The sequence below is a fragment of the Brachyhypopomus gauderio genome, chromosome 12 (assembly GCF_052324685.1).
Source record: "Brachyhypopomus gauderio isolate BG-103 chromosome 12, BGAUD_0.2, whole genome shotgun sequence".
Taxonomy (NCBI): Eukaryota; Metazoa; Chordata; class Actinopteri; order Gymnotiformes; family Hypopomidae; genus Brachyhypopomus; species Brachyhypopomus gauderio.
Window position 1 is genome coordinate 7,792,074 of NC_135222.1, and position 25,612 is coordinate 7,817,685.

At 49.1% G+C, this 25,612-nt stretch overlaps 1 protein-coding gene across 5 annotated transcripts in view; it reads right to left on the minus strand.

Moving 5' to 3' along the window:
* LOC143528885 (protein diaphanous homolog 3-like) overlaps nt 1-25,612 on the minus strand; it is a 285,913-nt gene that overhangs the window by 137,235 nt on the left and 123,066 nt on the right. The gene's annotated exons all lie outside the window — the stretch shown is intronic.

A 25,612-nucleotide genomic window follows, 5' to 3' on the forward strand; every position in this document is an offset into this window, starting at 1 on the left:
ATTAGGTTAGTATAAAGGCTGCCGAGACACAGCTCTCCCCATGTAGATGAGAGGATGCTGTATGCGCAATGCTGAATGGAGCTTTTATATTCTCCTCCCGCACTCCTGCGCTAGCTCACATCATCTCTGCTAATGACACAAATCCAGGCAGGCTTTTAGATGCTGTTTACAGAGCAGCTAATGGTTTTTCTTAATGTCACTGCTGACATAATACTCGGGGAAAGATAAAGAGAAATGTTTGGTGTGCGTGTGTGCGCGCGTGAGAGGGCCGTGCGCTCCGCACGGTAAAGTGTTTGGCCGTTTTGTGAGTCTTCGTCAGAGTGTGAATGCACATGACGCAGGAGTGTGTGTGTGTGTGTGTGTGTGTGTGTGTGTGTGTGTGTGTGACGGCGTGAGGTGGAGGAAGTGGGTCCTGCAGCTCGTCTGGGTGAAGGGTGTGTGCTAGACTAGAACCTTGTTATCCGCAGTGGTTTTCCTCTATGTGATGTTGTTGTCCAGCAGTGGTGGGAGAGGGGAAGACGTTGCCCACCTCCCCACAACCCCCAAACCCCCCCAAAGAGCCAAAGCAGATTAAAGGATTTGCTCGCTAATTTTATCCACACCGGCGATAGACAAGATACATACCCATCCGTTCACCAGCAGCACAAAACAAGAGTGACTTCCCATAATCTCTGCTGCTGGAATGGTTTAGTCTCTGAAGAAACAGAGCTAAATCACTACAGTCACCCGCCGTACAGAGCAGAGCGACCATGCCCATTTCTACACTGGGTACCCACATGGGGTCGGTCCACCCCTCTGAGCTTCTATCTCCTCGCCAAGAGGTCAGTCTGGTTAAATCACTGTTATATTTAGTATTTGACCACTCTTCTGATGAAGGACCACTGTCTGAAACGTCCTGTTTCTCCGGGATACCTTCTGTGAGAGCCACGGTGAGACTGGGGGTGTTTGGCACCCGGACCCAGGAGCTGGCTTGGCAGGTTTTGGCTGGAGCAGTAATGGAGATAGCAGATTGGCCACTGGGTGCCAGTTTCATAAGAGCACGCAGCACTGGGAGCACTGGGAGAGGCGTGATTACACGCGACTGGAGCAAAGCCGGCAGGCCTGCACACACTGATGCAAGCTGTGATTAACCTGGTTTAGAATATATACATGTGTGTGTCTGTATGTGGTGTGTATAAGACCCTGTTGTCCCTTAATCAGCATTCCTGTGTGTAAAAGACACATTGGTCCCTTGATCAGTATTCATGTGTGTGTGTGTGTGTGTGTGTGTGTGTGTGTGTGTGTGTGTGTGTGTGTGTGTGTGTAAAAGACAGGTTTGTCCCTTGACCAGCGTGTGTGTGTGTGTGTGTGTGTGTGTGTGTGTGTGTGTGTGTGTAAAAGACAGGTTTGTCCCTTGACCAGCATGTGTGTGTGTGTGTGTGTGTGTGTGTGTGTGTGTGTGTGTGTGTGTGTGTAAAATACTCTTGCGTCATTTGATCAGTATCCCTGGGTGTAAGACACTTTCGTCCCTTAATCAACACTTTCGTCCCTTAATCAGCATGTCCCTGTGTGTGTGTGTGTGTGTGTGTGTGTGTGTGTATACACGTTTGTAGTGGACAGCTCCTTCTGCCACTATACCAGCCAGACTGATGCTACATTTTATGTAAATAAGGCTAATTATCTTCTCAAATATGCCACTGAGAAAAGGAGAGAGCAAAGAGAGGGACAGAGAGAGAGAGAGAGAAGGGAGAAATGGAGAGAGAGAGAGAGAGAGAGAGGGAGAAAGAGAGGGAGAGAGAGAAGGGAGAGAGAGAGAAGAAAGGCGAAAGAGGGAGAGAGAGAGAGAAGGAAGAGGGAGAGAAGAAAGGCGAAAGAGGGAGAGAGACAGAGAGAAGAAGGGAGAGAGACAGAAGGGAGAGAGGGAGAGAAGAAAGGTGAAAGAGGGAGGGAGACAGAGAGAGAAGAAGGGCGAGAGAGGGGGAGAGAGAGAGAGAAGAAGGGTGAGAGGGAAAGAGAGAAGAAGGGCGAGAGAGGGAGAGAGAGAGTGCAAGAGGGTGAGAGCAAAGGAGTGAGAACCAAAGCGAGGGATGGTGGTGGTGTGTGGGGTGGTGTTGGGGAGGGTGGTGTGGGGGAGGGTGTCTCTTTCTTCCTTTGCTTTAATAGGTCCCATTGATCTGACTACAAGGGCTGCCAGCCCTACAGTCTGGTTGTTCTGGCGCACATCTCTCACAGCACTAATCCCTGCTGCGCTGGACAAACACCCCAGCTACAGACCTCCCTCTCCTCCTCTCTGCCCCCCACCCGTCCTGCCTTCTCAACGCCACATCCCATAATTCACCCTGCACATTTACCAAGAGTGTCATTACCACACGCCTGCGTGTGGGGGGCGGCGTGGCCAACACCTCCAACCAGGGTGGAGCTCCACCTCTCACAACCAACTGGCCCTTCCTGCAGACCCGCCGGGCAGACCCACCGCAGTCTGGATGAGAGACCTGCTTCCTGTACCTACAGACGGACTACGCCGGCGGTCTGTAGACCTGGTCTTCAGGCACAAGGACATCTCTCCATGTCCTCATATAAGAGGACTAAAAGGACCGGAGAAGCCTCGACTACACAAGCAAACGATCAGCGTCGGCTGGGAACGAGTCACTTTGACGGAGCGTTTGTCACGGAGGAAGACGGGGCACTAGAGCGGCTCTGGGTCAGTGGTGGGGAGAGGGGGCGAAGGGATTCAGAGGGACTTCATTACACATCTATCAGGGCAGAGACGCTGGCGGGGCAGCGGCACTCTGACGGAACGTGGCGAGGGAGCGTGGGGAAGTGTTTTAATCCCAGCACTTCTGGCACGCCATCGTATTGATCCACCGCGCTGCGTCTGACAGGCTGATTAAGAAACAGAATTAGAGGTGGTGCCCTGCCTCATGCATGGTCCATACACCCCCGCAATGTCTCTAATGCACACACACGAGTACATACACACACGGTCCACACATCTGCAATCTCTCTAATGCACGCGCACACACACACACGGTACACATATCTGCAATCTCTCTAATGCATGCACGCGCGCACACACACACACACTGTATTGATTACAGGAGGATTTGGCTTCAGTGTACGGCAGGCCCCTGGTAGACTCTAGGCCCGGTTCTGGAGATACAGGAATGATAAGGAGACAAACAACAGGTTGTCCGAGATGGGTAGACGTGTGTACCCAACACACAGGGCAGGGCTGGAGGAACCAGCACAAAACTGCTGACTGCCACAGATGGCCAATAAACATGAGGCAACAGCGACCCACACTCTGGGTGTAGTGGTTGTGTCAGTGTGGATTACCCTTACGTGAGGTTACACACCGCTCCCCTGACACTCAACAGCCAACTTTATTATGTTTACACAACCTTAACGCGCGCGTGTTCCATCGCCTGTGTCTACAGCATCAACAGCAGCATCTCCTCTTCTTCTGATGGACATCAAACCATGGGAAGCCGTTTCTAAACAATCCGCCCATGACGGCGCGTGCAGGTTTTTAATGTATGCCAGCACACTGGTGTTTGTCCAAACCTCACACGTGTCGTATCAAAGGGCCCTGAAGGCGCGGCCTAGAACAGGCACACCTTGAGAAGACCGCATCTGCTGAAGCCATATATTCAGACACGATCACTCCGCAATTACACCCAATAGCGTACATCTCATCCAGCACTGGCCTGATTTTATGATCTGTATTTACTGTATTTACCCCACACACACACACACACACACACACACACACACACACACACACAACTCTGTATACAGGTTGTTTGTAACAGCACATACTGGAACTACACAATGAATCTCGAGTCCGAACACACAAATACAATCTGGGCTAATTATGATTTTTGGTGCTGGAAGGAAAACTAGGCCTTCCACTAATATCTGTGTCTGCATGGAGAAGATGAAGGATCACGTCCCAGTTGTCCGACCTGAATAACACATCTGTACACAGTTAGCGGTGGCGGGAGAAAAGCACAAGGGCAGGGCGGAGTAAACGAGCGAGTGGATGGTGCTGATAATGGCGCCTGTATTTCTCTGCCATTAGGTTTCGGTGCTACTTGATGGAGGGGGGGGCGGCGGCTGAAGTGCTCATCAGTACTCCGTGATCTAATTAGCATGATAAGACCCATTATGTAGCACGGGCGCTAAAGGTAAACACGTGGGCAGAGCGAGGCGGGGAGCCGGCCGCAGCGTGCCACTGCAGGGGTGGGTATAGCGCCACCTGCTGAGCTAGAGCCACACCACAGAGCCCACAGCACAGGCGCTCAGAGACGGGCCACCCAGCACACGGGGGGTCCAGGGGCGCAAACGGAGTGTGGATCTCAGCATTTGTGGCCGATTAACACCCCGTGTCCCCTTTAATGTCCTCCCTGTCCTGCGAAGACATTCACCAACACGGGGACACTAGTGCTGCAGGGTCCAGGAGACGTTTCAGGAGCAGCTCGCACTTCGGAGGAAACGTAGAGGTCGGAAAAACGGGAAAATGCCGCAGTCAACTTTTAGAAACAATGACTCATGGAAGCACCAGCCATTCACAGCTGAGCGGGTGTGTACACATCCACACACACATCCACACACGCATCCACACACGCATCCACACACAGCCTCTCACAGCTACACACTCGTGTGAGGTATAACGTTCACAGCGGTGGTTGGGAGCTAACAGATTTTATTTATTCCTCCAATTTTAACATTTTAAATTACGAATTGTATTCACATTATTCACAGATCGTGCCTAAAAGAGTAACACACCCCCGTTTCCTTGTGGTACTGGTTTCTTCCCAAAAGTGCAGGTTGGTGTTAGTTCAGCATGTTGATGAAGTGGTTATGGCATCAGACCCCTGTTCAAATGTATGAAATGTAATTGGTCATACACACTTAACTGATTTGAGAAGTTTAGGCAGATTGGCTTTGTAAGATAGCTGGCTATGGCCAGTACAGCTAATATCTCACTCCATCCTTCTGTTCAGTGCTTTAGTCGTCTGGTTCTCTAGCTAGTCGTGACTTATGATAGAGTAGCATCTCATTTAATATTACACAGAGTGCCATTTTCAATAACCATAACTGAACAATAATTGACATGAAATCTCTAAATTAATATACAACATTTACCCCAATATAAAACGAGAGATTACTGAGGTACAAAAACTGATTGAGTAAAGTTTTAAAATAGACCTTAATAAATAATTAATGTCAAACTGCAATGTCAAATTAATGTCAAATCGCATCATTCACACACACCCCCAGTGTATTGTGGCTACACATTCCTTATGCACACACCTATAAACTTCCATACACACCCACACACTTCCTCTACACACCTATAAACTCCAATATACACCAAAACACTCCCTATACGAACCTATACACACACACACACACACACACACACACACACACACACAAACTTCCATACACATCCTGTGCACATGGTACAATTCCGCTAAACAAACTGCTTTTACAAAGACTAACACGTAATAGTTTTGTAGACAGTAGCATAAAGTCTGTCTGTCTCTCATGTCTGTCTCCGAGTCTCTTCAGTCAGTACCACAGTGGAGCTGCATGAGATCCCTGCTTTGAGGGTCTTTACTGGTGCAAAAGGAGGAAATCTCTGGCATTTTGTCACCAGAAAGAACAGGGGTGGAACTGGAGGAAAATAAGGAATTTAGGAGGAAAAACATGAATATTAATATGTTGAAATGACCGCACCGCAGTCTGTAAACACAACCTGAATGACTGCTGAGTCACTGAGCTTCTTCCTGTTAAACTAAAAAATAGCTCAATAAAAAAGCGCAGTTTGGAGTTGTTGCCCAAGTTGGAAGCAAAGACGAGTGTTTACAGAGTCAGTCATGGCCGTCCGAAGAGCATCGTAAGGTACAGTGTATGTGGACAAGATAAATGAAGCAGGCAGAAAACCCCGATGGCTTGTCCATCTGGACGTGGCTACCGGCAGCTCTGACTGGCCAGGAACTGGTTTGTACCGCAATGGTTTGTATCGTACTGGTTTTATTTTACTCTGAAGCTTTTCTGTCCCTGTTCCCCTTTCTTCATACTCTGTATTCCTTTCACTTGCAGGACTGACTGTGTCTGCACGTGGAGGGGCGTGTGTGTGTGTGTGTGTGTGTGTGCGGGGCAGGGGGTTGAAGGGCTCGGGGCAGGCCGGGGCGTTTCGAGGCGCTCCAGTTCTGCATGAGACACCATTTGGGATGCAGCCCCACAGCCAGCAAAGCCAAAGGGAAATAAAAGACAGGAAGGCCATTCAACAGCATCCAATTTAAAGGGTACCTGGAGAATAGAGGAGGGGCCATGTGCCTTAAAACCTCCCGCTCGCCCGGAAATCCATCTTCATGGCGCCGTCTAATAAACAATTCCATTACCCCGCATCCCCAGGTGAAATTAAATGTCATGGTTAAGTGGGACTCTGAGCACGGAGGGAGAGGAGGGAATCGCCACCACACGCTTGAAATTTCATAGCGGCTATTATCGGCGAGTGTCTGTATCAGAGGTGGTAGTCAGATGTGAGGAGGTTCTCGTCCTGTCGATAACGAGGCCTCCCACGACACTGTCGAACCCCACACACGCTTACAGCAAAGAGCAGGGATGAATTGTTTTAAATGGCGGCCGCCATGTTCAGCGGGACATGGCTGGTACCGTATTAGATCCACACCACAGTGCACTCAGATGGCTTGGACAGTAATATAAGCATTTATATGGACAGAAGGGGGTTTAGACTGCAGTAAATTCAGCAGATGAATGCTGAGAAGTGACAGTGTGAACATGATGGTGGAGCTCATTCTGAGGTTCCCCTCCTACACCCACCGAGGTTCCCCTCCTACACCCGCCATGGTTCCCCTCCTACACCCACTATGGTTCCCCTCCTACACCCACTATGATTCCCCTCCTACACCCACTATGGTTTCCATCCTACACCCACCGAGGTTCCCCTCCTACACCCACTATGGTTTCCCTCCTACACCCACCGAGGTTTCCCTCCTACACCCACCGAGGTTTCCCTCCTACACCCACTATGGTTCCCCTCCTACACCCACCGAGGTTCCCCTCCTACACCCACCGAGGTTCCCCTCCTACACCCACCGAGGTTCCCCTCCTACACCCACCGAGGTTCCCCTCCTACACCCACCGAGGTTTCCCTCCTACACCCACTATGGTTCCCCTCCTACACCCACTATGGTTCCCGTCCTACACCCACCGAGGTTCCCCTCCTACACCCACCGAGGTTTCCCTCCTACACCCACTATGGTTCCCCTCCTACACCCACTATGGTTCCCGTCCTACACCCACCGAGGTTCCCCTCCTACACCCACCGAGGTTTCCCTCCTACACCCACTATGGTTCCCCTCCTACACCCACCGAGGTTCCCCTCCTACACCCACTATGGTTCCCCTCCTACACCCACTATGGTTCCCCTCCTACACCCACTATGGTTCCCCTCCTACACCCACTATGGTTCCCGTCCTACACCCACTATGGTTCCCCTCCTACACCCACTATGGTTCCCCTCCTACACCCACTATGGTTCCCCTCCTACACCCACTATGGTTCCCCTCATACACCCACTATGGTTCCCCTCCTACACCCACTATGGTTCCCCTCCTACACCCACTATGGTTCCCCTCCTACACCCACTATGGTTCCCCTCCTACACCCACTATGGTTCCCCTCCTACACCCACTATGGTTCCCCTCCTACACCCACTATGGTTCCCCTCCTACACCCACTATGGTACTATGGTTCCCCTCCTACACCCACTATGGTTCCCCTCCTACACCCACTATGGTTCCCCTCCTACACCCACTATGGTTCCCCTCCTACACCCACTATGGTTCCCGTCCTACACCCACTATGGTTCCCCTCCTACACCCACTATGGTTCCCCTCCTACACCCACTATGGTTCCCGTCCTACACCCACTATGGTTCCCCTCCTACACCCACTATGGTTCCCCTCCTACACCCATCGAGGTTCCCCTCCCACACCCACTGGCCACAGGCTGCATGGAGATGAACACAGAGAGGTAAACTCTATGGTAAACGCGTCTAAACTGCAGACCAAACCACCCGTCATATCCTCCATGTCTAATCTGGGCAGCGGGATGAATTTTTTTGTGACCCACTTTACCTTAATACAGACTGAATGAGTGTTTGGTTTTGGTCCCCTTCTGTTATGGCCTATTGGGGTAAGATGGGCTATGAAAAGCAGGGCTTTAAAATGTGCCTCATGACCCCAGCAGCAGTTAATGTGAGCCTGTCAAAACCAGCCAAACCTCAACCCTGTACCAGACATACGACACAGGAAACACCACTCTGCACTCTTATGTGCGGGGGTGGGGGGTGTGTGTCGGGGGTATAAGTAAATAAACATTTCTCTAAGTGTTTTGTTTTTATTTACTGACAAAAATTACTTTTAAGTGCTTTCCTGGTGTATGCAAGGTCACAGCATGTTCAAGTCATTGAGCTTCTGTGTGTGTTTGTTTGCCTATTTGTTTGTTTCTGCTTCTTGTAGCAATTGTCCCTGCTCCCTTAAAAGTGAATACATGCATAACACTGTGACTCATTCTGCCTCCTATCCTCTACAGGAGGTGTGTAGCAAGCCCCTCCCACAGGCGTGTCGTGGGCTTCAGAGCTCCTCCCACACACAAACACACGTTTAGTTTTGTTTGCACTTGGAAAAGAAGAGGGTGCATGCATGCCTCTCTCTCTCTCTCTCTCTCACACACACACACACACACACACACACACACACACACACACACACACACACACACACACACACACACACACAGTGTGTCTGACCATTGATCCCTTTTGTCCACAAGGAACTACACTAACCTAGTGAACTGAAAATTGATACAATCACCATCTTTGTGGAGCAAGAGAGAGCCCTAATCACAGAGGGTGGGTAGGCCTGGCCAGGTTCCGTGTGGCTGATCCACACACATCTAAAGAGCAGCTTCAGTTAATAAAGAGCAGTACTGACTCGGTGGAGACAACTGAGCACCATCTACATTCTGAACACAATCATCTGCACAGGCTCCGTTAGGCAGAGTTTCATGTGCTGTTGGGAAATTCTGAATTAACAGTGCTTTAAGCCACAGCCATACCCGTCACTCAGAGACTTACTGCCTTCGTGTGGATGGTAATCCAGTCTAATGCATCTTGGTATTAGATGCTTGTGTGTTTGTGTCTGTGTGTGTGTGTGTGTGTGCTCACACGCATGTGTGTTCCTGTTCTTGTTCCAGGGCCCGTGTCTCTGTTCGGAGCCCATGCCAACGCGGCTGTGCCCGTCTGTGCCCGCAGCAGACACACTGCTGTGCTCTCTCGTCCTGTACTAAGCGTCTGAGTGGCGGTGGTGTAAATAGAGGCTTTCCCTGCTCACTTCTCCGTGTTCGTGACGCGCTACACAGACTGCTGGAACCACAGCCCGCCGCTGCTTTGAGAATTAACGTCACTTTTCTCTGCCAGTTTCCCCCCGCTGAGCCGAAACCGCGTCGTCTTCCTGAAAGGGTGGGCTAAGCTAATTACTGAAAAAAGGAGAGTAGCAATGCATTTCTTTGATTGGGTTTTAATTACAAACACAACAAGCCCTTTCTCCTGCTAACTCTCCTGGACAGAGAGAGTGTGTGTGTGTGTGTGTGTGTGTGTGTGTGTGTGTGTGTGTGTGTGTGTGTGTGTGTGTGTGTGTGTGTGTAGGACCCCCCCCCCCCCTTTCATTAGTAAGGGAGTGTTTAATATTTAATAGCACAGAAATATTAAAGCAGAGGCTAATTATATGTGAACAGTAAGTGAAGGGGATCTCTAATGATGTTACCACAGAGTTAGTGATTCTGTCTTCATCAAAGGGCGACCACTGTTGATCAAGCAGTGTCAGGCATTCATGCTTCAAGGTCTTTTTCTGTAGCTTCCTGAACAGCGAGTCTTTGCTCAGCTTCTGTCCTTGTCTCCTCCAATCGAGCACAAAACAGAGCTCTGCTCTTTAAGGCCATGTTCAGAGAGCCTGCTTATATTACACAGATAATGCACTACACCAAAGACTTTAAATAAGACCGTAAAAAGTGCAGCATTTAATGTATACATGACATTATGTTCAATATTAATAAACATGACAGTGTGTTCAATATTAATAAACACGTCAGTAGCCTCAGCATTAATGCAGCTGACTGAGGCAGTGAGACTAGTTTCACACTGCCTGAGCACCAGACTTACACATTTAAATATATGAAAGAGCCTTCGTGACTGAAATCTGCCAGACAGAACCAGCAGAGGCAGCAGGCATAACCATCCGAGCACAGAGTGGCAGGTCAAGAGGCTCGATGGCCTCAGTAAACGCTGTAATCTAATGGTCATCAAAGTACTTGTTTAACATGTTTGATCTCAGGATCAAATAAAAGGGAAGGAGTGTGTGTGTGTGTGTGTGTGTGTGTGTGTGTGTGTGTGTGTGTGTGTGTTCGTGTTGTGTTGGGGGGGTTGGGGTGGCGGTCTGACATTTAAAGACAAGCAAATCAAGTTATTCAGTGCCCTCTTCATAATTATAAGTGGTACACTCTCCCCCTCTGAAAAAAGACAAAAGAACTGAGTGTACTTAAATAGCAAACCACTGGACAACACATTAAATGACCCACGCCAACGGAGCCCGGAGAGAGAGAGAGAGAGAGAAAGCACAGCACACCATGTACACAGCAGCCAAAGGGATAGGTGTGAGGAGAGGGGGAGAGAGGGAGAGAGAGGGGGAGAGGAGGGAGAGAGAGAGAGAGACTGACCTTCAAGCTCTGTTCCAGCAAGCAGATGACAGGTCCATACAGCAACAGCATGAGAGAGACAGAGCGAGCGAGAGAGAGAGAGATAGAGAGAGAGAAGGGGGGGAGAGAGGGAGAGAGAAGGGGGAGAGAGAGAGAAGAGGGGAAGAAAGAGAGAGACAGAGAGAGAAAATGTTAGTTGGTTAGGTACAGGCAGCCATATGGACTACCATGCATAATGGTAAAGACGTTCCATGCTGTGTGCTGAGTGAGTGAGACTGTGGACTGTCGGCAGCCTGAAATCCACTTATAAAGCCATTAAAGGCCTTGATGGACCCCTGTAGACAGATCCTGGAGATCCACAGAGCAGGACTCAATATGCAATGTCGACGCAGCCAGCATGCACAACATAAACCTTCAGCTACCTCCAGACAACACGGAGTGCTAGCAGTGCAGACGACGTCAACTGCAAAGTTCATGCAAAGTTCTTTCTAGGCAGAAAAAGAAAGAACTCATTTTACATTAACAAAGTTTAATGTTACAGGGAAAAAAAGCTTGTGCATTCTATAATTGCCATAATTGCATCTTCTAATGCATTTTGTGTCATTGTCAAAATGAGACCTCTGCACATGCACAAACCTGCAGGTGTTAGCATGACATTCAAAGATTGGTCATTAGGTCTGAAGGGAAAGACGGGAGTAGTTCACCATCACACCACCGCTGGATCAGTGGCACCTCACCAACGTCCCCTCGAAGCGACAATATTTAAAGCAAGTACACGCCAGACAGCTAACGTGATCATCCAGGGCCCTTCAGAGCAGGGCCACACACACGCCGTCTCACACACTCTATCCACCCCGTATACACCCACCCTACCCACACACACACACCTAACTACACCGTATACACCCACCCTACCCATACACACACACCTCCTAACTACCCCGTATACACCCACCCTACCCACACACACCTAACTACCCCTTATACACCCACCTACCCACACACACACACACAACTACCCCTTATACACTCACCTACCTACACACACACCTAACTACCCCTTATACACGCACCTACCCACACACACATACACACACACACACCCCTAATACACCCACACACACCTAGCTACCCCTTATACACCCACCTAACTACCTCTTACACACCCCCCTACCCACACACACCTGTAAGCAGCCGACCAAGGCCCTGCCCCATTAACACCCCCAGCTCTGTCTGATCCTCCCCACATCCCTCACAGTTCTCTCCTACGTGTGAGGAGCACTCAACAGGCCATTTCAGCACAAATATCATCACACACACACACACACACACACACACACACACACACACACACACACACTCTGCTGGAGCCATTCATTCAGCAATCGATTTAAACCCCCAGAGAAAATGCTAAAATAAGGTCACAACTGATTTCCCTCCACAAATCAATAACAAATAAAAGATATTTACCTGACAAACAGTGGTGTAGAGGTAAGAATAGAAGATGTAAAATGAGACATGAGGCTAATGCGTGAGCAGAAGTGAGCGTCCAGCCCTTCAGTCTCGCGCGGGCAGGTCTCGACGGCCGAATGCCGCTAACTCGCTGGTGTCCACAGAGGGAGACAAACCGAGACGGATGTGAGCAGAATGGCCAACGACCGCCGGTCTCTCCGGAAAAAGAGAGAACGCCGGCGTGCGTCTTTAAAGAAGAGCTAAAGTGCCACGGAGAGTGTCCTCTCTCCCAGGGTCAGAGGTTACGGGGTCGTGGTGAGGGACCGAGGCGTGTGGTCGTGCAGGCCCACTGCTCCACTCACACTGACCCCAGTGTGCCGCTCACACACCTCACCTCACGGGAGAACAACGGGGTTCACCAGCCCTGCAGGAACACAGGTTACCATGGAAACACACACGCGCAAACGTAGGCGCACGCTCAACACGCAAGCTCTAACATAGGCACACAGCAACACACACACACCATTTAAATAATCCTAATCTAGATATATAATGGACAGACTTTCCTTCCAGAGACTCACAACTACACCACCAATACCCTCAGATCGTAGTTTCATTTCATTTCACATTTATCACACATTTGACTGTTTGTGAGTGGATGTGTTTGGGAAGGCAGTCTGCAAAGGGCCCTGTCACAGTGATATACTGCCCTGATTGGATCACACACATACTCCTGCCCATACAAATCCATACATCTACATTCTGGGCTTTCAAAGGCGGAACGTGTCTGGGGCACAGAGTGGGGTTTCCTCCCATTCAGAGGAGGGAAAGCGAGACACCACGCATCCATAACGCTCAGACTATCTTTCCTATCCAAGAGCTCCCTGGACTTGTATTATCAGTGTTTTATGGGAAAATTGCTTTATGAAAGATATAAGATTTAATCTGTGGAGAAATAAGCTAATGCGGCCCTTCTGCTGTGCGTAGGGCGGAGATAGCATCAGCACGGCACCGAGGAGAGAAATAGAAAGCGTGTCCCGAGTTCCAACAAGTGGGGCGTTTAAGGGACGAGAACCCCCCCCCCCCCATCTCTCCTCCCTCTCTACACTCATCCGTCACGCCTCCCCTCATCCCAGTTTCCGACTATCTGGTAATTAAAAGAGAAGTGTCGTAAGTCACCCAAAGAACCCGGCCCGGAACCAGCCACGGTACCGGCCCGGAACAGGAAACCCACTCCGTGTGGTCCAGTGACAGCAGCGGAGGAGGGAACGGTAAGTGGAAAAGATGGTGAGTGATTTTCCCGGCACCCTACTGAAGACCTCTTGGAGGGATATAGATTCCAGGCCGGGGTAAGAAAGCAGAGTTTTCCCAGGAGCTGTGATCTTAACAGCAGGGCGGCGGCAGTGTGAAGGAGCGTGTGTCTCGATTAGCCAGGGGGGAGTGAACCCGTCTCCCTCAGACTCTTCCCTCAGATCTCACCACACCACGCATCTGCCCCAAACAGAGGATCATTGATTTCGGCTTGAGAGAAAACTGCCCTAAAAACAAACAACAACAAAAAAAATCCAGTTTCCTGACGACTCCCCCATCGAACGCTCAAACAATCGTCGACATTCTCACAGCGTTTAGCATTACTGCAACATCTGTGCAGGTGCCATGGGTATACATGTAAAGCAATAAAGCCAATTACAAAAAGAGGTACATTTAAAACAAAATGAAAACAAGGAGGTCTGTGTGGCAATGGGCTGAGGAGGGCGGGCGACCCTGGGGGTCAGAGGGCCCAGCATGGCAGGGCGTCATAATTAAGGGAGAGGGAGGAGCGCGTGTCTTTTTAATGGGCTCGGAAATTGGAAATCAACAGTCTTTTCCCAAGGCCAAGTCCCATCCTCTGTGAGCAGGACACATTGATTTACTGTACAGACTACAATTATCCCTCCAATTTATTAGTCCACTTCCTCCAGTCTGAGGCCCTTCCCAAGACCAACACGGGGTGGGCGGGGCTCACGACAGGGCGGGGGGAGGGGTTTCTCAGGACAGCATATCACACACTGTGTAGAACGTGTAGAACAAGGAAGCCATTATTACAATCTCTCTTTCCCAACCCAGCGATACCCACAGGACCAGGGTTTCAGTGGGCGTCCCAGTGAGAGGTGGGGGTGAGGTGGAGGAGACCAGATGGAGACAGGTCGCGACTACATTCTCTCTCTCACAGGCTATGAAATATTAAGTCTGCAGCGTTTGGACAGCTCCAGTACTGAGATCCAAGATTAACTTTTAAATAATGTTTTAACATGCTTAATATTTCAGCACTTCAGCTATTAAGGGCAAGCTGTTCTTTCAAAGTACCCAAAAATAAAATGGCAAAGGCGTTTTTTTCAGCTCTCTTTCTTGCCTGGGAACAAAATCCCGCAGATAATTTGAGCAAAACCCCCCCACATGTGCACGTCATGTCATTGATATAGTCATAGCAGGAAAATAAAACATGGTTTTTAAAATGTGGCAAAAGTTCTAAAAGATTAATGATTAAAACGAGCTGCTATTAAAGCGAAGGTGTTCCTCCAGGTCACAGCATGGGGGTGTCCTAATGAAGACAGTTCAGCTGTCTGCACTGCTGCAGAGCTCCACGCCATCACCGCACGGGTCACGCAGGACACACGGGCAGGTGCACCAACCCGACACCGCCCCGCCAAAACACACTCCCTCTCTTCCCCGTTAGCGTAAGGTCGTCCGCCCCAGGTGCGCTAGGTCTGCTCTGAGCGGGAGGCAGGGGTGAGGACCCCGCGGTGGCTACCTCCTCCTTCAGCTCCGAGTGTGGGGCTTGGATGCAGCTTTTATCAACGATAGCAGCTCCAGGCTGGAAGCACCAGGATTCCTTAGCGGGTTCTTTCACAGTACCGCACAACACCGCTGCCCCCAGATGGCTTGGGGCACGGCTCTGATCACATGACCCATCAGGTGTGTGGAGTATCGTTGTAGGGACCGTCGCGTACTCCAAACGGGTCTCCTGGTATGTAGATGAGGTCGTGTGCTTGTGTTACCGAGTGTCTTATGACGGATGTGCAAACAGTCCACAGTGAGCAGCGATAAGACCAGAGGAGCAGAAACACATCATTATTCCAGGTCATTTAATCCTCATGTGGTACACATTCACGCACACACACTCTTGCACATGCGCGCACACACACACACAAACACACGTCACGTGCACCTCGACCAAGGAGTAATGCTGGAGCAGCAGGTCTGGGATCAGTCATACAGTTACAGATCCACTCCTCTTCCATCTCCCCTAAGCAGCAAAACGAGTCCAGACCCGTCACTCAGTCAGCAGCAGCGTGGCCCATACAGACTGTGTTTAAGCCCATCATTAAGAACCCTCTTTAAATGTCACTCCATCTCTCTCCAGCGCAGTCTCTGCTGGAGTTTTAGTCACAAGCCTTGAGAAATGAGGCCACACAAAAACAAACACACACACACACACGCAAACGCATGCATTCACCAGTATGCACAAGCGCACACACACACTTGCTTGCACACGCACACGCACACACACACACACACACACACACACACACACACATGAACACAATGTTCCGCCGTGCATGCAGTGTGATACCAGTGTGATATGGCTGTGATAGCGACTGAAATGACACTTGATAGGTGAACTTGTGCAGCTCCACTTCCTCCCTGCTTCCCCCAGGGTTGAACAGCAGCGGGACAAAGTGTTCTCCAGAGCAGAGAGCAGGAGGGCCCGTCCCTCAACACCCAGCAGGGCCCCGGCCATTATACACCACCCAGATCAACAGCAGCGCTCTCCCACACATTAGCCTTGTGCAAGTGTACGTGTGTGTGTGTAGACCCCAGTAAGAGCTGTGGGACTCCGGTATCCATTGAGACCAGTGACCGCAGGTGAGAGAGAGCCCAGCGAGGACAGAGGAGACGTGTGGAAGGAAACAAAGGACTGTGGGCAGGCAGAGTCCTCCCAGAGCTCCACAGAAGAGCGGCAGTAATTAGGAAAGGGCTCAAAAGACACTCACATGGAGAAAGCACAACAGTGAGGCATTTAGGGACCCTGCTGAGATCGCCACTTCTACCAACTGCACCGGAACCAGCCTCGCCAAAGAAGAGAAACCGAGAGAAAGGGAGATGGAGAGATTTGTTTCCTTCACCAGAACACATGCTGAGCTTTTGGAATTTCTTGTCTTTTAATTAGTGGTTTGTAGAGTGATCATGCATGATATTGTATATATCTCTATATTTGTCTGTTTTTCAATTCCCACCCATTTCATTTTAATATTTTATTTTTATTCACAATACATTTATCTCCACACCACTCTAAAATATAGAACTACTTTATTTATATTACAATACCCTTCCTTCCACTAACAATCACTCAAATCAATCAAATAATTAGGGCTCTCTAAGCTTATATAGTCATGCTCAATGCTTTGAATAGGAAGACTTCATTTGATAACACTGCGAAAAAACATTGTAAACTAGGATAAACAATTCAAGACAGGGACACACAGCCACACATCAATGACAAATATCACTGTATGTGCTTTCATCAGTCAGTGACGTTATAGCCAGAAGAACACAATGCCTCTGACATGGCACAGTGCGGGCAGGACGGCCTGCATGTCATCAGTCCTGTTGTGCTGTAAGGTCACACCTACAATCTATTTAATAACACACTGATCACTCAGCATTGGAGAGCAGGAGAGAGAGAGAGAGAGAGAGAGAGAGAGAGAGAGAGAGAGAGAGAGAGAGAGAGAGAGAGAGAGAGAGAGAGAGAGAGAGAGAGAGAGAGAGATGAGGGAGCAGGAGTGTTAGCCAGCATGGTGGGCTGAGATAGGGAACAGTTCATTATCCAGAGCAGGAGAGAGGAGGAGATGTGGGTCTTCTGGAGGTGATTCATACTGCAGAACCTTAAAATGATCCAGTATGAGAATAAAGACAATTTCACCACAGAAAGGATGAGACACAGACACAATTAGTACCCTCTCAGGGCTCGGGATGTTATCAGGCCTGACCAAGTTTCTGTAAAAATAGCTGTATTGTTTTTAACAGGGAGATGTCTCACAGACTCATCCAGCAACGTCCTTCTGTCCAAATAAATGAAGATCACTTCTCCCCGTTATTCAAACACAGCTGGTCAATTGTTGAAATCAGAAATTTCAGACAGAACAAATTATACCAACTAGTCAAAGTAAACACCGTCCTGTTTTCTAAAGTTATGATTAAGTGTAGATTGTCTGTCTGCCATGATTGCAGTTTCTAAAGCTTACTTTAGAACACACAACAAGAAAACAATACACACAGCATAACAAAGACATAACCGAGAAAATCATACAGGAAAGAGTCAAACAACAAATACGGATGAAAAGTATATTTGATTGAGTATGAAACGCACACAAACACGCAAACGCACACACGCAAGCACACACATAGACAGCCTTACACAAATGCACACACACACATATATACAATTATCCACGCATACACACACATTGCTTTTCTTGTCTATGGTGGTAAGTGGCACGTGTGGTCGTCATGGTGATGGGCACTCCAGAACACGGGGCCACAGCCCCAGTTTGACTCATGATAATGAGCAGTGCTTTCCCTAGCTTTGTGTTACCTTAGCTTTGTGTTACCTTAGCTTTGTGTTACCCTGGCTTTGTGTTACCCTGGCTTTGTGTTACCTTAGCTTTGTGAGACCCTAGCTTTGTGAGACCCTAGCTTTGTGAGACCCTAGCTTTGTGAGACCCTAGCTTTGAGATACCCTAGCTTTGTGATACCCTAGCTTTGTGATACCATAGCTTTGTGATACCATAGCTTTGTGTTACCCTAGCTTTGTGATACCTTAGCTTTGTGTTGGTGTAAAGTCCTTGATTAATATATATTTTTAGATTTTCACGCAACAGTTTCTATGCCAAAAGCAGTGGGTGACAAAATTGTTCTTTTTGTCTTTTTTTATTATTCAATCTATTATTAAAAGGCTCAACAAGCCTGTTCAATGTCAGCCAGGTTCATTCCCCTTCCCCCTGTAGCCCCTCAGAGAGTGAAGTACCAGCCAGCATCTGTGACCAACATCAAACACCAGCGGTAAACGTCAGCAGTGTTAAAGAATGCAGGGTATTTCCTAAATAGAACAGCGAGATAAGACAAATGGTGACAACGCAGTGCAGGTGATAAACCGATACAGGTGATCCGCTGCAACGGCGAGGTGCTGCGTTCACTTTCACACGCGAAGGTGCTGCGTTCACTTTCACACGCGAAGGTGCTGCGTTCACTTTCACACGCGAAGGTGCTGCGTTCACTTTCACACGCGAAGGTGCTGCGTTCACTTTCACACGCGAAGGTGCTGCGTTCACTTTCACACGCGAAGGTGCTGCGTTCACTTTCACACGCGAAGGTGCTGCGTTCACTTTCACACGCGAAGGTGCTGCGTTCACTTTCACACGCGAAGGTGCTGCGTTCACTTTCACACGCGAAGGTGCTGCGTTCACTTTCACACGCGAAGGTGCTGCGTTCACTTTCACAGGCGAAGGTGCTGTGTTCACTTTCACAGGCGAAGGTGCTGCGTTCACAGGCGAAGGTGCTGCGTTCACATGCGAAGGTGCTGTGTTCACAGGCGAAGGTGCTGTGTTCACAGGCGAATGTCCTGCGCGCAGCTGAAACCAAGATTACGACTGGCTGTGCTATCGAGTCTGTGGACCTGTCAGTTCTGCCCCCCCCCCTCTCTCTGTCTCTGTGACTACCCTCTCCTCCTTCCTCATCCTCTCTCACTCATCTTTTACTACAGTCAGCTACAGACGGCGTCATCTTTGGGACAGGATAAAGGGACTGCTGACGGGATGGTTGCAGGCGCTTCACCGTGAGTGTGGTGTTCACATGCCCGTAGCTGGTGACGACGGTGCAAACGGACACTGGGTGAAGGCAGGAGGAGCCCGACAGGGCCCGTGAAGGGAGAACAGGACTGCCTCATCCCCAGCGGCCAGCGCCGTGCCAGGGGGACGCCTGAACAGACCAATCATCATGTACGAAAGCACCAATGTGACCACATGAAACGTTCTGAAGAAATGGTGACAGTCTAGAGCCCTGGGGAGAATTATCAAGATGGAGTGAGAGAGGAGGAAGGAAGGAAAGTAGCAGTGAGAGTGAAAAAGACAATAAAGAGAGAGAGAGAGAGAGAGAGAGAGAGAGAGGAGTATCTTTTTTAGTGTTTAAGATCCTGCCACAAGCATATATTAATTAGAGAGGGAAATAAATAAATATTTAAGGTCAGGTACAGGTCACCTCAGGGTAATACATTGATCCTACAGATCCTACAAATGACCTGTGTACAAATATGCCTATCATGAACCTACACACCTGCTTCTCCATCCCTCTCCACCCAAACCCCCACACACACACACACACACACACACACACACACACACACACACACACACACACACACACACACACACACACACACACCCCTGCATTTTCAGGTAAGGGGGCAACAGTCGCTTCGGAAGAGGGGAAGAGAGGGAGAGAGGGGAGGAGAGGAAGTAATGATGAATATTCACTCTGTATCCAAACAATTTAAACGTGTGTGTGTGTGTGTTGGACACTCCCTTTATCTTCATACCTTAATCCATAATGTGCTCATTTCTGTGACAGGTCGCTTGCCATTGTAACTGGGCCAAACAAAAGTCATGCAAACTCGGGAGGAGCTGTATACACAGTGAGAGGATCTCACCACACACACACACACACACACACACACACACACACACACACACACACACACACACACACACACACACACACACACACACACACACACACACACACACAAACACAAACACAAACACACACACAAACACACACATACACACACCCACACATACACACACCCACACACACACCCAGCCTCTGAATGTCCCTACACCACTCAGGCACAAACAGCACTTCTATATGGGTGTCAGGGCTGTTAACCTTGTGAATTATATGTGCCAGAATGTGCACATGCAGCAATCAGAAACCTGACTACCAGCACAGGGAGATGGGGGGTGGGGCAAGGCGTGACATGGGTGGGGCAAGGTGTGACATGGGCGGGGCAAGGTGTGACATGGGCGGGGCAAGATGCAACAGGGGCAAACTGTGTGGATCAGTAGAAGGTCTTCATCTGAGCCTTGTTGCCCAGAGGTGTGCAAGTCTCATCCCATTTAGCCAACTGCCGTGTCATTGGATGAATGCAAACCGTCCCAGATATGAACTGCTAACATAAAATGAATCCTGCCTCTCACTTTAACTGCGACAAACTACTTCACAGTATTTTGTTCAAAAGTGATTTTTGTATATTTTCTAAACCAAACCAATGAGTTCTGGATGCTTATTTTACCCCATAAAATATCAGAAATCAAAATTTTGAGCTCTTGAGAATCAAACCGATCCTAACGATAAATGAGCACATTTCTTTGAAGCGTTCCCTTTAGTGGGACTGAGCTGTAGAAGTCCGGCTGGTGGCAGCGGTCAGAGCCGGCGGACACACCTACGTCTCCTCCACATGCAGCGTTCCTGCACCTGCTCTGCAGAACCAGAACAAGATCAGATGGTTGGAGCCCTACAGATGTTAGCTGCTCCCGTAGACTACAACACCTGCGGCCACACGCTGGCGCCTCCCCCCACTACATCCACCACCACCTGCTCCCTCTCTAATTCATGTCAATGAGACATCTGCAGAGGGCAGCTGACACCAGAGACGACCCGACTGCAGCGCTGTCTTGGGGGACGGCCCGCCAGCGGAGGTAACCAAGCGCGGAGAACAGCGCCGAACCCCCCCACCTGTAATGGACCAATTAAACCATCAGCTGAGGCTGAAACAGGAAGCAGGGACTAGACACATAGTGTGACAAGAGGGGAGGGGAGGGGGGGAGGGAAGAGGAGGGGAGGGGAGGAGGAGGAGGAGGAGGGGGGAGGAGGAGGGGGAGGGGGGAAGGGGGGAGGGGGGAAGGGGGGGCGGAGGAGGGGAGGACAGGATACTAAACGAGTGTTGAGGCAGGTCGAGGCTGTTGTGCTGTGAGGACGAGGAACTGCTGCAAATGTTATGTCGCATGAAAGTGCATGAACTCTGGAGTGTGTATGAACACGTGTGTGTGTGTGTGTGTGTGAGTGTATGAGATATACAGACACATCAAGCAGGAGTGATACAGCACTACCACACTGATTCTGAACTCTAGTACCCCTCAAACCCCCCAAAAGTGTCCATAATAACCCCATTTAAATACATGAGAGGGAGAGAGAGAGAGAGAGAAAACACAGATAGGCAGAAGAAAAACAGAGACAATAAAATAAAATTGAGGTCTTCTTCCCATTGTACCAGCCTTTCATTTTGAAGGTGAAGGTGTGAATGGCTGGATTCAAAGAGCTGAAATGACCGCTGGTTGGACGAGCAGTGTTTGTATATGTAGAAAAAATATATAAGCATATATACTGTATATACATCATAAAAACAGTACAAAAAGAAACAAAACAAAAGAAGACACACAGGCTACTTCCCGTGTGCTTCATCACTGTAGACATACATCTCTATGGGACTGCAGCGCTGGTGAGGAGATCCCTACACATGCCGTCTCCATTAGTCTATTAGCAGGATTACAGGAAGCCAGACAAAACAAACGCATGATCTTCAGCAACGTCAGGTAGGACGTCAGGTAGGTAGTTTCTGTAAGACTGTGAGGACACCCTGGTCCACATGCAGCCTGCACATGAACCGGACCCACATGGTGAGGATTCATGGCTGCATTTCAGGTGGCTTTGGGTTTTATTTTAAGATCATTTTTTAGTTTCCTGGGGGAAAAGAGTGCAGAATTGATGCCCATTAATGCAATGGCTACCACGGTTATAGTTATGACTAATGTTCCAACACTGAGCTCCTAATTGAACGAAGATGGTGTGAGGTGGCGTGAGGAACGCATGGTGGATCCTGTAGGGTGAAGTGGAGGTGGAACAGTGGGCAGATGACACAGCACTCAGGACAAATAAGAGAGTGATGGAAACCTGACAATGTGATATGAGAGAGAGAGAGAGAAGAGAGAGAGAGAAAGAGAGAGAGAAAGAGAGAGAATAGGACTGTAAGAAAGCCCCCCCCCCAACCCCCAGGACCTGCAGGTGATGAATGTGTCCTGACTACTAGAGCCAGCTCTCTAGCACAGCAGTCAAAGGACCCATTTTACCTTCCTGAGTGTACGTTCACGAGGGCAGAAGGAATAATGTTACAAAAGAGAGAGCAAAAGAGAGAAAGAGGGGGGAGAGCAAGCAAGAGAGAGATGGGGTGGACAACAGGGGAAAGGGAAATTACAGAATGATGGTGGACTGCTACAGAAATGTTTGGAACAAGGAGGTTAAGGCCCTGAACTTCACTACTGATGAAGAAAGAGCAGTAGAGGACTGGATTCTGTGAAAAAACTGGGAAAGATCTAGAACAGAACCATGGGTCTCCCCAGACATCCATCTAGAAGTCCATCCCGGTGACACAAAGTGTGAAATCTGATGAAATTAAAGGAATTTATATTAAAAATAGATTATTCCACAAATGTATGCTACACGAGATCATCAGATTTCATCCCTATGCGTCTAATCCCACGCCCTGTTCAGATAGAGGAGTGAACTAATCTGATTAAATGTGTGATGGAACACAACTACCTCCTCTGTGTATTACATTAACATTTCCAAAATGTCTGAATAATAAATAAGTGAGAAACTGAACTTTCACCTTATCTTAAATAAGATATATTCACCATATCTTATTTAAACTACCTGAAAAAACCTAAGTCATACACTGTCTGTATGGTATATGCTCAAGTCTGACTGTGTGTGTGTGTGTGTGTGTGTGTGTGTGTGTGTGTGTGTGTGTGTGTGTGTGTCAGCACCCACCTAAGGCAGTCGGCACTGACATATAATCAATGTTGAAATAAAGAATTGAGAAAAGGACAGAGGTGGCATGTATAAATGAATGAAACCAAACTGAAGGTTTGAGAGAGAGACAGGTAGAGAGAGAGAGAGAGAAAGAGAGAGAGAGAGAGAGAGAGAGAGAGAGAGAGAGAGGGAGAGAGGCAAGCAGAGATAGAGAAAAACAGATGGGAAGGTTTCATATTTTCTGGAGATCATGGCAGTCTTCGGTACAAGTAATTTCTGCAATAAGTGATGCACTAATCGTCCAACATTGAACAATTGAGTGATCAAAGGTGTCCGTTTTTGGGCCGTCTGTGTGTGTGTGCCCCCCCATGTGTGTGCAGGTGCGAGCATGTCTGTGTGTATGTGTCTGTGTGTGTGTGTGTGTGTGTGTGTGTGTGTGTGTGTGTGTGTGTGTGTGTGTGTGTGTGTGTGTGTGTGTGTGTGTGTGTGTGTGTGTGTTTTGCCATGTCAGATAATTGTATTCAGGTGCTTTGCAGTTATCGTGCTGAAATAGCTGGCACTCGCAGTCATGGAGATTTCTATAAACATGCGATCACAACATTATGCCGGGCAATTCCAACCACGAGCTGTGTGCCGAGCTGCATTTGAATATTACATTTTTCTTTTTAACCCTCAAGCAGCACACACCCTGACAGCACGCCTGCAACTGAGATCCAAACAACCAGTGCTGACCTGCTTATCTTCCCCTCTCTGGTCTCCAGGTAGCACATGGGCGCACGCCTTGAAGATCAGCGCGTCTGCTGCTCCACTGAGATTTACCACAGGTGGCAGCTCCAGCCTTGTGGCCTCATATCTAGCGCACCACAGCGCCCTCTAGAGGAGATTTCCCTCATGGTAAATATTAATAAAAATAGCTAGGGGGAAAAGGGGGTTTTGTTGTTTACTTAATCTTAAACTGGAGATATGAGAGAAATCTGTCATCTCAGGGAGGCACTGGTCCCTCATACATACTCATCAATTCACCAGGTTTCAAATAGGCTTTTAATCAAAACTTGCAAATAGAGCATTGTTAAGCAGCAAGCCGTGGTGAGAAGACGTCTCACCCGCATGCACGGCCAATGCCCTCCCGCACACAACGGTGCTCACGCCGACGCCCTCCCGCACACACGGTGCTCACGCCGACGCCCTCCCGCACACACTCCACTCATGCCGACGCCCTCCCGCACACACGGTGCTCACGCCGACGCCCTCCCGCACACACTCCATTCATGCCGACGCCCTCCCGCACACACACCGCTCACGCCGATGCCCTCCCGCACACACGCTGCTCCTGCCTGGATTAACTCCCACAACACCAGATTAGCAGCTCACTACAATTGTCACATTTCCTCCGTTTGCACTGAGATTTTTTATTTATTTATTTTTTCCAGGTGCTCTCTGGTGAATGCAATTTTCCCCCGGATGCCTGAAGCATAGTCTTGGCTGATAAATATCCTACATGTGAAATCCTCCTGTAAGGTCTGAGCATGACTAAATAGGACCACTGAAGCCTGCATAGTTACAGCTTCAGAATATCGTCAAACAAGCCCAGACTGTGCTGTACAGTGATGCCTTGCTGTTCTGACTGCACAATAAACACACTGATCACAGCAACAAGAATCCACGTTCTCTAGGTGTCGGGGTCCATTATGAGATACCAGACAGATCAAGTACAGCCCCACTCAGGGATACAAACAACAGAGAACAGTTGGATCGGGCCTACTGAGTCCTGTGGAACAATGATCAGAACATACAACTCTCTGCATTTGGATTACATACTTATAGAATTCAAGAATTTATTTCTATGTTTCATAATGTGGTGAGAGGGAGCAGCAAACTGAGATCTGGCCCGCGGACCTCCACATACTGACCCATCACTGTGAACACATGTCCCCACGCCAGGACATGCCAGCGTTTAATTAAAGAGACACGGGACACTCCTGCAGTGCCCTCAGCCGGTCAGACTGGGACCAGTCAGGCTCTTACGGGGAGTCAATCTCACCCACACACTTCAGTCAAATGCATGATATCGACGGCTGATCCAGGACCTGTTGCAGGACTGAGTTGCAAAGTGAGATCACGTCATTGTCTTTCACTCCTGATTTCAGTGTCTGACAGTTATGTGTCTGACGTCTTCTGGCCCAGAAGAAATGCACGTGTCACAGTGTGGAGTGCAGGAGTCTGGAGAAGGGGAATGTGCACAGCTGATGAAATACCAGTCTGGTGTGTGTGTGTGTGTGTAGGGCGTACTGAAACAACACCAGTGTGAGGAAAAGGGACCTAGTGTGACTGAGCGTGTGTGTGTGTGTGAGAATGGAGGAGAGGAAGTCAGGCTGCTCTAAAGACTCTGCAGAGGGCAGATGTGAACACGCGAGGGTGTGTGTGTGTGTGTGTGTGTGGGGGGGGGGGGGGGGGGGGGGGGGGGTGCTGTGAGCCTGCAGAAACA